The sequence below is a fragment of the Microcebus murinus genome, chromosome 24, assembly GCF_040939455.1.
Source record: "Microcebus murinus isolate Inina chromosome 24, M.murinus_Inina_mat1.0, whole genome shotgun sequence".
Taxonomy (NCBI): Eukaryota; Metazoa; Chordata; class Mammalia; order Primates; family Cheirogaleidae; genus Microcebus; species Microcebus murinus.
In genome coordinates, this window is record NC_134127.1 from 13,622,763 (window position 1) to 13,636,293 (window position 13,531).

At 31.7% G+C, this 13,531-nt stretch overlaps 1 protein-coding gene across 1 annotated transcript in view; it reads right to left on the reverse strand.

Moving 5' to 3' along the window:
* The window catches only part of SGCZ (sarcoglycan zeta), an 832,117-nt gene that overhangs the window by 67,689 nt on the left and 750,897 nt on the right, over window positions 1-13,531 (reverse strand). The window lies entirely within an intron of this gene.

Genomic DNA, 13,531 nt, shown 5'->3' on the forward strand with positions numbered 1-13,531 from the left:
ATCCAATATAAATTTGGGTAACTCTGAGTAAAAACTATCTTTTGCTTTTTTTCTTATCAAGAAATGAATACTGCTACTACTAATAATGACAGCAGCTAGAATTTCTATAGGACTTAATATGTGTTAAGAACGTCACTTACATCAACTCAATCATCAAAATAACTCCACAAGATATCATCATTATGCCCATTTTACTTCATGAAACTGAGGCACAAAGAGGTCAACTAACCTGCCCAAACCATACAGCTTGTAAATGGCAGCATGAGATTTAAATTCATGCATTCTGGTTCCAGAATCCATGCCTTTCTGCCTCCAGGCCAGTTTGAACTAATGCTAAACTTTCAGCAGCAGTTGGGTTCCTATAATGTTCATCAAAGGATCAGCTGAGGTCTGAATTGCAGGGCATAAGGGACACCTCATTCTCCTTCCCAGTCCTGTTTTCTTGTCTTCCTCAGTCCCTTACATGTGTACCTCTCAAAAGCACTACGCTATACACTTTCTGCACCCAATTTCCGTCTGTTTCCAGGAAAACCCAGATTAAGGCACACATTAAGTATATAATACTTTCACCCCCTAGACACACTCACCTTGTACCCAGTCATTTTTTTTTCTTTTTCCAATTTACATCATAAAGCATATCCTTGATACTATCTTGCCAGTCTGAGCTCAAACTTAAGTGGACTTTTCCAAACAAATAATCTTCAACTTTTTGGACTTACATTGAAAGTGATACAATATGGACTCAACTTTTTTTTGTAAGTTTGAACCTGGGTCTTCCATATGCAAACTACCTTTCCTGACAAAGTGGATAATTAATTGTTACTCTACTATATCCAGAAATATATTAACTAGGGGGTGGAAACAGTAAGGACAGAACAGAACCAATACTAACATTGCAGTCAGTTTCAAGATTCTCCTTGTCAGCAGATAAAATAAGCTCTGGGAACTATGGTGAGTGTGAACTGGGGGCAGAGCCAGAGGAAATGCCTCTCTCTGAAGGCAAGAGGGATGTAGAGACAGTCAGTTGGAAAAGAATTTAAACTTTCTAATTATGCTTCAATGGCTTTACGCCAAAACTCAAGGTCAACATTTAGTATATACTATGTAGCTTTGTGCTTCTTGAAATATATCCCTATGTGAAAGCTCACTTAGGTTAAAATATTTCCTTTGATTTCTTTGATTATGTTGACTACACAAAAATAAAAAACATGAGTTCAGATCATAGAAAAGCTTTTAATACGTCACCATAAAAAGTAGAAAATGGCCAGGGGGAAAGAGGCATAACAAAGGACAGAATGGAAGGAGGCCAGAAAGCCCATTTACCATCATAGTCATCATTAAATTACTTGTAACACTAAATAATATTCTTCCTTTGAAACATTTATCAAATTCTATATCAAAATTATTTATTCTTATTAGTTATACTGTGCCCCTGCTAACATTTCCCTCGATCCACTAAATATCCTTTATATAAAGAAAATTATTTGGTTCTTTGAAAAGGCATATTTGGTGTTCATCATTTTCTATGCTCAGCCGGTGATCCTATGAATTTCCATTTGACACTAAATCAGCCTTTTACCATCTATCCCTTTTGTATTCCAAATGAACTCTCCTTTAAAACTACTTACTCCTAAGAATCATAAGTTTTGTTCAATGGAGTATGTGTAATTTTCAGTGGTTTTTACATTATTTGCATTCATCTCTTTTCTTTTATTATCAGTGTCATTCCAACAGGTGAATATGATAGATAATTTCTATTTTCACTGTACTTTCAAGAGGTTACTAAAAAGCAGAAATGACCAATTTAGTGTTGCATTAAAAATCAGTATAGGCTTTTTTAAATGGTCAATTGATTACGGATAAGAAAACAGAAACAAGAGCTGGTTTTTGAAGGGAAACTGACTAGTTTCATTAAATGAAAATAAAATCCTCTAAAATATGGACTATTAGTGCTGAAAAAAATACTTAGCTACCAATATCTTTTAATATAAAAACTGAGGAAGAAATAGATTATTCATCAGTATTTTGAGAATAGCCAGTTGTAGATTCATGTTGAGTTTGAAATCAACATGGTTGTCAGGTAGACATAGACAAAAACATAGTTGATTTGTTGGGTTTTGTGCTTAAAGAAAAAGAGAGGAAAAGCTAGAGGGATGGTTTTTAGGTGTTATCCACATATATGTGATATGCTAAAGGAATATATCACATGACTCACATAACATATAGATGTCATAAAACAGATGGAGAAAGCTCTAGTGATGAACTTTCTTAGCTGGGAATTATTTGAATTTTTTTTTTTTTTTGGTTTTCAGACTAAAAGTAACACTAATTTAAACGCATTCAATCAATAAGGAGAATTTAGTTATTTCAATAATGAGAATCCGTGCAGCAAATGAGCATGTTACGATACCTGAGATAGAACTATAGTTAGACATGTAGCATGGATTTTATCTAAAGTTTCCTAAAGTTGTTTGACAAGATTTGTGCAATCATAAGCTGAGTTTTGAATGGATGATGATTAAAACAAAAGACTTTTCAGTTAGTATTCAGAAAAAAATATAACTGCAAATGAGAAGGAAAAAAAAAAAAAACTAGTCAAAGAAATGAAGGCATTACCTAAGAAACTCAATGTTCCAGAATATGAAGATTATAAAAACCTTCATAGTTTAGAAATATGAAATAAAGAACAAATGAGATCAAGACCAAGAAAAAATAGTAACACAAATTTCTGAAAGCTATCTCATGAAAACCAATACCTAGCAAAAAAATTAGGTCTTGGAGAAAATGTTCAAGATAATTTAATTGTGTATTCCACACTTATTTAGAGGTTATTATGTGTCAAGCATGGTTATAACAGCCAGGCTTACAAGATAAATTTCCCACTGGACCTCAGGTGCAGTATTTCCTTAAATAGGTTTCATGGAAAACATATTCATGTTCAGAATGTTAATGAGTTACATATAAACAAGATTGGCATCATATAAATTTGGTAAATACTTAAACAAATGAGAAGAGCTTCTTATTGATTTTTATTTTATATTTAAAGGTAATATACAGTCAATTTTGGTATATATATCTATGAATTTTAATACATGTATATTGCAAAATACAGAATAGATTCATCACCCCCATAAAACTCCCTTGTGCTATCCCTTTGTAGACAAACCCTCCCCCCAGGTCACCCCTGTGATCTACAGATGAATCTCTTCTTACTATAGTTTTGTCTTTGGGGAAATTTTATATAAATTCAATCCTACAGTGTATAAATTTCAGACTGGTGTATTTATCTAGCATAATGTCAATAGTTTTTTTTTTTTTTAATTTTTTTCTATTTGTTGAGTATCATTCCAGTGTGTTAATGTACCACAGTGTGTTTATCCATTCACCTGATTAAGAATATTTGAGTTGATTCCGGTTTTGGGCAACTGTAAATAGAGCTACTATAAACATTTATATAACCTTTGTTGTATGAACATTAGTTTTCATTTAAGTTGGGCAAAGACCTAGAAGTGGGACTGTTGGACCATATGGTACTGTGGTATGTTTAACTTCATAAGAAACAGGCAAACCATTTTTCAGGGTGGTTGTATTATTTTGCATTCCTAGCAGCAGCAGTATGAATGTTCCAGTAGCTTTGCATCCATTCTAGTACTTGGTATTATTAGTATCTTTTATTTTAGTCATTATAATTATGATGATTTATAATTACTAAGAGACTGTGATATGAAAATGTATATGGTTAATTTCTTAGTGTATAATATTGAAGGCTTTATTCCCCAGATACATTTACCTATAATACTCTAGTGTGACTTAGGTTGCTAATATATTTACTGATTCTGATAAAAGTAACTCACAAATCAAGTGATCAATGGGCCTGCAGGTGAGAAAAATAAGGAGCTCAAATTATAAGAGCTCAGGAAGAGGTATGAAGAAAGGTTATTCTCTTAGAACCACCCACTCCTTGCTGAAGTGGTGGCCTGGTCTTTATGTTTATAGAATGATAAAGTGTGGCAACAGCAATGTAAGGTTGGAAATGAAGGATTTTTTTTTTCTAAATCTGACATGAGAAAATGGGTTCCAAAATGTATGACTTATTTACATGCTCTAATTCTTGTGGGAGAGGGTAAAAGAGGAGATGGCATATTAATTATATATTAAACTGATGGGTTATGAGCATGTAGAAAACTAAGCAGCTGGCATGGGACCAACCTCAGAACAGAAAGGTTCAAAATAAGCCATGACAAAAATGATCAAATTTTCCTTTTTTCCATAGTATTATAGGATCAATACATAAAGGGAACAGATAGGAGTAGAAATTTTTGACTTCAGGCAAAGTATCTAGAGGTAATATTTTAGGAAAAAAGTTGCAAATGAATTCAGAGCTGATTAAATATTTTGTCCAAAGAATGCTGACTAAGGGATTGATAGCAATCTTCAGAGAGTCTTAAGAGATTTTGGTAATACTGTTTCCTCATTATGTGTGACTTAATTATGAGGTGTACATTGTCAGGAGTCTAATAAATATTTGAAAACAGAAGAAACTGCTGTGGTTCATTTTTTTCTCTTCCTATGCTCAATTTTCTTTCCCCATTGTGGTTTGTTTTTTTCTGGGGTATGCATTATCTGACTTGGAATTTCTCCAAAAATACACATAAAAATAGACACAAAATCCAAAGTGAAACTTAGAAGGAAGAATCTGCTATAGTTAATAGATCTAGACTATCATAAATTATGGCACTTTACATTTTCTCTCTCTTTACCCCACATCTATGCAATTATAATAGTATTGTGTAGTAGTCTTGGCTTCACTGTGACCTCATCAAGGGCCCCTAATACTTAAGTAAATGATCTTCTTTGTACATATGGACACCTAAATTTTATTTAGCAACCTACTTCCAGATGTTTTTGGATAATTAGTCCCATAACCTTACATTTGTGAGCATTATGCCCCATTAACCAAATTTACAAAGATACGTTTCTTATTAAGGCTAATTCAAAATTACATGTTCAATAAGTCAGTTATATATGAAATTCAAATGCACCTGCAAATCTAAGGGCCCACAAAGGGAACCTCATTAAAAACAAGGCTTGGCTAAGTGTATAAGCCATAGACTCATAATTTCATACAAGTCATGTAGTTATAAGGTCTAATTAAATATCTAAAATATAAAGTCCAAAACCATTCTTTTGCTACTGTGTTTAATTTATTGTACTTTTTTATCCTTTAATGGGCTCTATAACATACTATTTTTATTGTATTTCAATCATGTTACTATGAAAATTTAAACACTGAGTTATAGTCATATTCTGAGTAAACACATAATTACAGAATTAATGAAATATCCATCTACTTAGTGCTTTCCTCAGTATAATAAACTTAATAATTAGTTCTTGTACTATGTTTATTGAAAAACATTTGTATTATCTCCTTTTATCAGTATATAAACAGATGGACTACCCTAGGTAGTGCTAAGATGGAGAAGGATGCCATTTTATTATACGTCTTAAAAGAGGCACCATTTTCTCACTTGATCCTAACACCCTCCTTCTTAATACTCAAGACTAGATTTACTTCTTTAACCACTGAAGACATTATACCAAAGATATATTTTGAAACACATGTATTTTGCCTGGAGGGGGAAACATTTCAAAGACACTTTCCTATCAGTCGAAGCATTAGTATCCCCTACCATATGGGCATGAACTATTTTAGCTGATTAGCTACCCTTGGTCTTGAGAAGTAGATGCCATTACTGTGCAGGGATGGTTTTTAGTACCATAACACACCGAGCACTGTTGAGTGGAGATGGCCTCGTAGAACTGCGATGATTGATCTTAAGGGCATGGGGTGCCTGGAAAGAGGAGAGGCCACAAAGGTTGAAAATAACCAGCCAAACTATCTACTTTAGGTTTTGCTCTAGGTCCTCCAGGAAGAAAGATTTGTAGTATTTCTCGATTCTGCATGTCTACCTCTACAAATAGTTGCAAATTTAATTAAATACTTGAGTCAATTCATTTTTCTGTTTTCAAGGTAATAACAAAGAAGAGCTTCAAAATGTTAATGTAATGGTTCAGGATACTAAAAAATAATATAAATATTCCTATGATATAAGTTTTCAAAACATGTGCATTCCTGTCTGTCCTTCAGATATAATTCTCATTACAATTGAGCAACACAGACTGAGGGTCCTAGATTCTAAGAGTGTCATCCTTCTCCTGATAGTATAGGTGTCTGCTTCAACTTATAATTTTCCCAAACTGATTAATATTAAACTAATTAATATCAGTTTAATGAATATGAATTAATTAACTAATAATGAGTTCAAAATCAACAATGTAAAATCATTTAAAATGTATATGCACTATTAAAGCTAAATATTTTGTTGATCTATTCTCCAATATTTGCATAGCTTATTTTACAGAAAATGTTCAGTCTTATTAAGTTGTCCCAGACCATTACAGTATTTTCTAACTTAAAAAAAAATGAGCCAATGACAAAACCCCATAAATTTAGTATGTGAGAATAATCTGTAACCTTCTACTTTGTATATATCCTACACCATCTGCAGTCAATTAAGCGATTCCCAGGTGTTCATAGTAATTGCTTTAATGCAAGATTACATGTCACTTTAGGGGTCTTTAAATATTTATTCTAAAATCCTCATCTACATTTTTCCCCATTCATTTAGGAAGAAAACATGCTTATGCTTAGTACTAACAAAAATAAGCTGATTGGACTTAAATTATTTTATGGATTAAATTTTATACAAAAGAACTTTTCATAAGCCAAAACTTGATGAAAGAGTAAGACTTATTTGGAATGTTGATTTAGTTGTGCATATTTACCTTCTTCCTTTAAATTTTATTGTAAAAATCCCTATTTATCCTGTGTGACTAAGATGTCAAACAATCACAACAGATGCCATTTTGTCAGGACTATGAAACGTTGGGGAATGTAATGGACCAGAAGATTCATCAACTTATTTCCTTCTCTAAAGGTAAAAAGTAGTTTTTCATTTTAAGACTTGGAACAGGAAAGAACCATGGAGACAATCTAGTAAAATATAGTCATCTCATATAAAAAGAGAGTAAATAAATCCCAGAGGCTTGATCAAGTGTACAGAGTGATTTATATGCAGATATAATAACAATTACAATCACTAACATACACAAATGCATACTATGATCCAGGAGTGTTACTTCATATATATTAACTTATTTACTTTTCACATCTACTACATGAGGTGAATATTCATATCACACCCCACAGAAGCCTGGAAAGGATGTCTGGAGTAACCTGTATGAGGTCACAGAGCTGGGAAGTGAGTTATGGAATTTAGCTGGCTCCAGAATCCATGCTATTAATTGTTAAATTGTATATCTTTCCTAAAACTAGTTTCTGAGGAAGGCATAATTGCCAGGTGAAATATTCTCTACAACATTTTGATATATCAGGTATATCACATGATTTTCCTCATTATGTTATTAATGAAAATCCATGTATTCCTACATATTTTAATAACTTTCATTGACCTTATGCTGATTTTTTTCTGATTTTCTGTAATATCTCTTAATAATTAATCATAATCAAAGTGCCTTTTTAGCAAAAATATTGGGTCTCTGACATGAAATTTTAGATTAACTTAAATTTGTAGAACTTTAAAAAACTTCTGACTAGTTTTAAAAATAAAGTAACATAGTTGCCCCTTAAAGATATGTGATTTTACTCACTGCTTACATTACTGAGGTTTTATTTTGTCATGGCAGGTAAATAGGAAATACTTTCAAAAAACTTCCAGACTCAAATTATCTTTTGGTATATTACATGAAATAAAAGGCTAATGTTTTAACCAATCCTATGAGTGTAGACTCAGAAATAATTTTCCAAAAGCTGTCCTGACTTTGCTTCCCAATACTTTCCTTGTACCATTTCTGTGGGGAAGTGAGTGTGTGTATGTGTGTGTGTGTGTGTGTGTGCATGTTTGTGTGACTTGGATGTCAGGGTATGTATTAAGGTGGGCAAAGGGACATTGACCCAGTTAAGTCTTAGGGTCTTGAGTTTTTACTAAAGGATATAAACTAAATCATCAGTTCATGCTATTTCTGAAATAAATACATCAAGCCACAACCATTAAAGATTGGGGATCTCATCTCACTAGACCAATGACAAAAACAGGTTAAAGTATATGTCATTTAAGGAATATTTAAAAGACATACACATTCTCTCTTGCAAATATGTCTAGATCTTTATTCCTGAATTAAGTTGGACCAATAAACATACTGTGTTTCTTTGTCCCCACTCACATAATTGTTTTATATAACTGCACTTTGTTGTCATAGCTTTCAGCATTCTTTAAAGTATGTTGCCAGAGTATTATTTGTTTGGTTTTTTTTTCTTTTTCTTGAGACAGGGTCTTGCTCTGTCACACAAGCTGGAGTGAAGTGGCATGACCATAGCTCAGTGAAGCCTCAAACTCCTAGGCTCCAGTGCTCAAGCGATCCTCCTGCCTCAGCTTCTTGAGTATCTGGGACTACAACCACACCTGGCTAATTTTTTTTTTTTTTTTTTTAGAAACAGGGTCTTGCTATGTTGCCCAGGCTAGTCTTGAACTCCTGGCCTTAGGAAATCCTCTCACCTTGGCCTCCCAAAGTGCTGGGATTACAGGCATAAGCCACTGTACCCAGCCTCAATGTCTCTTTTGCTATAGAGTGGTTAAAAATAGTGTATACCATATTATCCAGGTTTCTTTCTATTAACCAATATGTATGTTTTGTTTACCCTATGTGAAAAAAAAAAAACTTGATTCCCATAAGGTCATGTATGTTCTTCCAAAGTATGGTGGGATCATGTCATTGGTTATATTTCCTTTTACACTTTTACTATCAGGAAAATCACTATAGTTAATCATCCTGTAGGATACTAATGGCTTTCATATGGATAAAGATGCACTAATAGAAACTTTTAAAGATTATATTTATCTTTTTTATAAACTTGCTATATTTTAGAAAGTGGCTATTTCATAACATGTACAGTATTGTTCATGTATATAGACTCAAAAAGTGCAAGAAATCAAATCAAAGAAAATATTTCTTACAGTATTCTAATGCCTAATTTTCCAACACAAACACATCTCTTGTCATGATTTTTTAAAAATTTGATTTTTAAGTGTGTCATTGGTTAAGTGTGTAGAGTACCCTCTGGAAAGGGACTGATACCTCTATTCTGGCACATCCGATGGTTAAGGTTCCCACTCCCTGATTTCATAAATCTCCCTGGACACAGAGGGCAAGCACCTCAGACCTCTGAAGAAACCAGAGCCAATTCTGCTGCAGAAGCTGCCTGCAACAGTTTTCACTGCTATGTGATGTTCAAACATCCAAGTGTGAAATAGGAAAAAGAAAATGAGTATGAAATGTATGTATCAGTTTAATCGCTTGCAAATGACATTCTTTTTTTTTTTTACCATATAGTGAGACTTATTAAGGCAGTCATGCCTCAAAGCATTCAAGAATTACTGAAGAAAAACATAAAATAAGGAATTAAAGATTGTAACTAAGTTTTTTATATAATTGGGTTACGTTACTGATTTTTGATAAATAGAAATGAGTAAATGATTCCAAAAATAACAGCTAGGAGTTCATCCATTCAGAATTCATTCTCCCAAATTTCTTGAGCATTAAACCAGGAGAATTAAGATGAAATATAAGACAGTATTTGAAACATAAGACTGTGGTTTTAAACACATGCTAAAACTAAACTTTCAGAACAATGGCATTCCAATATTTTAATACCCAATTAACCCTAATGTTTTACTGGGATAATAATATAGATGTGGTTTCATGGGGCTTCTTCTTATGTTTGTGACACAGAACCACAAAAGCAGCCTCACTGGATTTCTCAAAAGTCCTTGTCTGTGGCTGAAATTTTAATGAGGGAGGCTACATAAACAATAAAGAAAAAAAGAAAACTAGCTGTATCCATTAAGATTATTCCTTTTCCAACCTCTCTTTTATTTTTGTCCTCCAGTTATAGGCTGATGACAATAGGCACAAGAGAAGGGGGGGAGCACATTAGTGCTTAGCTATTGCTTTTTCAAAATTAACAATATTTTATAATAAAAGAAAAAGCAATCTATATTTTAATACCTTAGCCAAGTTGGCTAGGATTAATTAAAGAGAAATCATTTTGCTGAAATCAATTTATACTTTTTAACTACTCATAATAGTTTAAATTTATTCTATTAAAGACCAACGTAATGTTATTGGCAAATCAGGGATAACTAATTATCCTCATGGTATGGTGGGAAAGATCATTACATTTTTAGAAAATTCAATTACTACAGCATTAATTACTATTATTACTATTAAAAATAAAGTCTATATCAAAGCTACATGACAACATCTTATTTGCACTACCCTCACAAAATGGTTTTTATTCTATATACCACATATTTCAGCAGTTCCCTTAGAGAATAAGGTAAGCTTCACAAAATGGTGCATAATTTACATCTTGTACTCACATCTTGTATTATTTGATGTAATAGAAAGTCATGAAAACTATCATTATACTATCAACACATATGAATATATAACAAACCTAAAATCACACACTATTTTTGTCACCTATAAAAAAGGAATGTTTTGCTAACAAACACATAGTAATTATAGATCAAATAATAGAAAATTTTGACCTGGAGAATGATTCTGAGACTTGTTTAAGAAAGTTCTTGCTTTTTCTTCAAGGAGTCTGACCTCGTGGGATGTTGTACTTTCTTTAACCACTTCTCAACAACAATCTCATTCCTCTCTTTCAGCTTTATTCTAAGAAGAAAAATTTGGAGGAAGAAATCTTGAGTTCATTAATATCCTCCAATGTTATGTAGGTAATGAAAATTAGAATATTAGAATTAGTGGGAGAAATTCCGATATTATCTGATCAAATTTAACATAAAGCCTGGAACTTCATAAGTTCACAAAACTATTTGTCAAATTGATTTTTTAACCTAAAATCTAAAAACGTCTAGATTTAGTTTTATAATTATACTTGAGCTAGAATATGGGTAAAATATTCACTTTGCATTTATTGGATTATAAATACTTTGGTTTCATTATCTGCAAATAAGTCTAGATTATAACTAGCACATTGGATCTGCTGAGTCCCTGAACTACATATATCCCTGTGAGTTCAGTTAGTAGAATGATAGGCTCATAAAGAAAGAGAAAGGCAGGGGACAAGAGAATGGATATTTGCTTTGCTGAAACCACTTATACATTCTTGAGAAAAAATCATACAAGTATGTAATAGGAAGAAAATCTGTAAAAATGAAAATTGAAATTCTAGTCTGTTAACATTAGAACTGACTATAGTTTTCTAATAGTAATTGATTGATTCTACTGGTAGTCAATAGAATTGCTTTAATTAGAATTCCTTTCATAATTATCAGTGTTTTGTGGTAATTTTTTTCAAATATTGCAAAATGGTATCATGATTATACTATAATCAAGGTCATGCCCCTAAATAAAAAAATGGAAAGAAAAATTAAAAAAATAAAAGAGAATTAAAACAGTTATTTTATGTCAATTAAAATTACAGACTTTAAAAAAATGAATGCTGATTGTTTACATTGCTTAAATTAATTACATTATGTCATCAAATTCTATATAAAAGTAAATTTATCTTCACATGATTCAAAAGTTTCCACACATCAGATACACTTTCTGTCATGCTTTATAGCATTCTCTACAAAATTATCATAATCCAACATATATACTTTACTGTCACAGAGGTATACTGCATAGAAAATCATCATGAAATTTCTCACATAATCTCAATGTGACTGATTATTGATATTAATAATTACAGTCACCATCATCAAAATCATAGTAGATTCAATAGATAATTGCATATCCTTTGCAGACATCGAAATCACCCCAATTCTTATATCAATCTTCAAAATAAGTATCATTATCCCAATTTTAGAGATGAGAAAACTTAGTCTACATGAGATAAATTATTTTGTTAGTGCCCAAGCTATTACTAATTTACTCCATGTGGTTTGACTTCAAATGTAAGTATATTATCTCCCCGTCCCCATCCCTAGTCTACTTCATTTGTTCTATGTTCATTAAAAAAGACGAAGCAGTGAAAAATGTAAGTCACCAACAATACACTCAGAAGACTAGAATATTAAGTTTAAGCCTCATTGGAATAAGTGCATTTCTATGCACAGACATAAGCTGCTATATCATAAACTTATTGATTTGCTTACAACTTAAAACTACACTTAACTTTCCTCTCCCTCTCTCTCTTCCTCTTTTCACTTATCTGACAAATGTTAATACTACATTAAAATCAGTTTGGAAGAGTGAATGAAAATACAAGCACAATACATTCTTTATTATTCTTGCAGGAAAGCATGTAGCAAATGCAAACGATATTTATTTACAGCCCATATAATAAAACATACAGAAATTATGTAGCTATTGTGTTTGACAGTGGGCACTGGCATATAGTTCTTTTGTGCTTAATTTTGACATTTTGACATTTTCACTGAGGACTTCTTTCTATGTCAAGAACTGAATGCAAAAGAAAGTTCTACTTAGCTGAATGAAGAGTTCACAACTTTAAAAAAAATTATGATATGGAAAAATTGCTCAGCTTAGACTATTTCTAGGCCTTTTTCTGTAGTTTCAACATCATAGCAGTGAATTGGCATGAACATTTAAGTGTAGGGCCTGATGCTTCTAAATCAGCTCTGTGTCCATAGACATATATTTCTTATTTAATTTTTAATACATTTGCTTATAGCTCCCCTTTATAACTGATATTTGTCATAAAATACTATCCAGTTATAGTAATTAATAGACAGGTAATGACAGACTTTTATGATTTAAAGAATATATAAATAAAACTTAATTTTTATGAATAAAATGTAACTATAGTTTTAGAAAATACATGTATACTAAAATGATTCCCTTTTGGCTGCACTACCACAAATAACATTTCAAAAATGTTTCATATACCTAGAAATAAACTGTACAGAATCAAAATTCATTCATGTTTACAAATCTCACATCTCAAAATTCATTCATGTTTATAAATTTCACAAACATATAAATTATATTTTTGTATAATTTGATGAGAAATATTGGAAGCATACATTCACATTTAAATGATGGTTAATTTTCCTTTTAAGAATAAGTCCTCAAAATTGTAATTTACTTCTCTTTCTCTCTCTCAATATAGATATACAGAAATATAATGTAAGTGTCAGGTAATTTGCCCCACAGAGCTAGTAATTCTAAAAATATTTTAGCACCTACATGCATATCAAAACTTTGCATAATTTTACATAATTACAAGTGACCTTTTATCTGCCTTCTTATAAAAAATTGAATCAAACTCCTTATATTTGAATATAATATAAATTTATGAATTAAAATATTTATTTGATATTAGAAAAACTAATAATATTTTATCAATAACTTATATCTATAACTTCTAATGCCTATAAAACTAAAGTATTGTTAA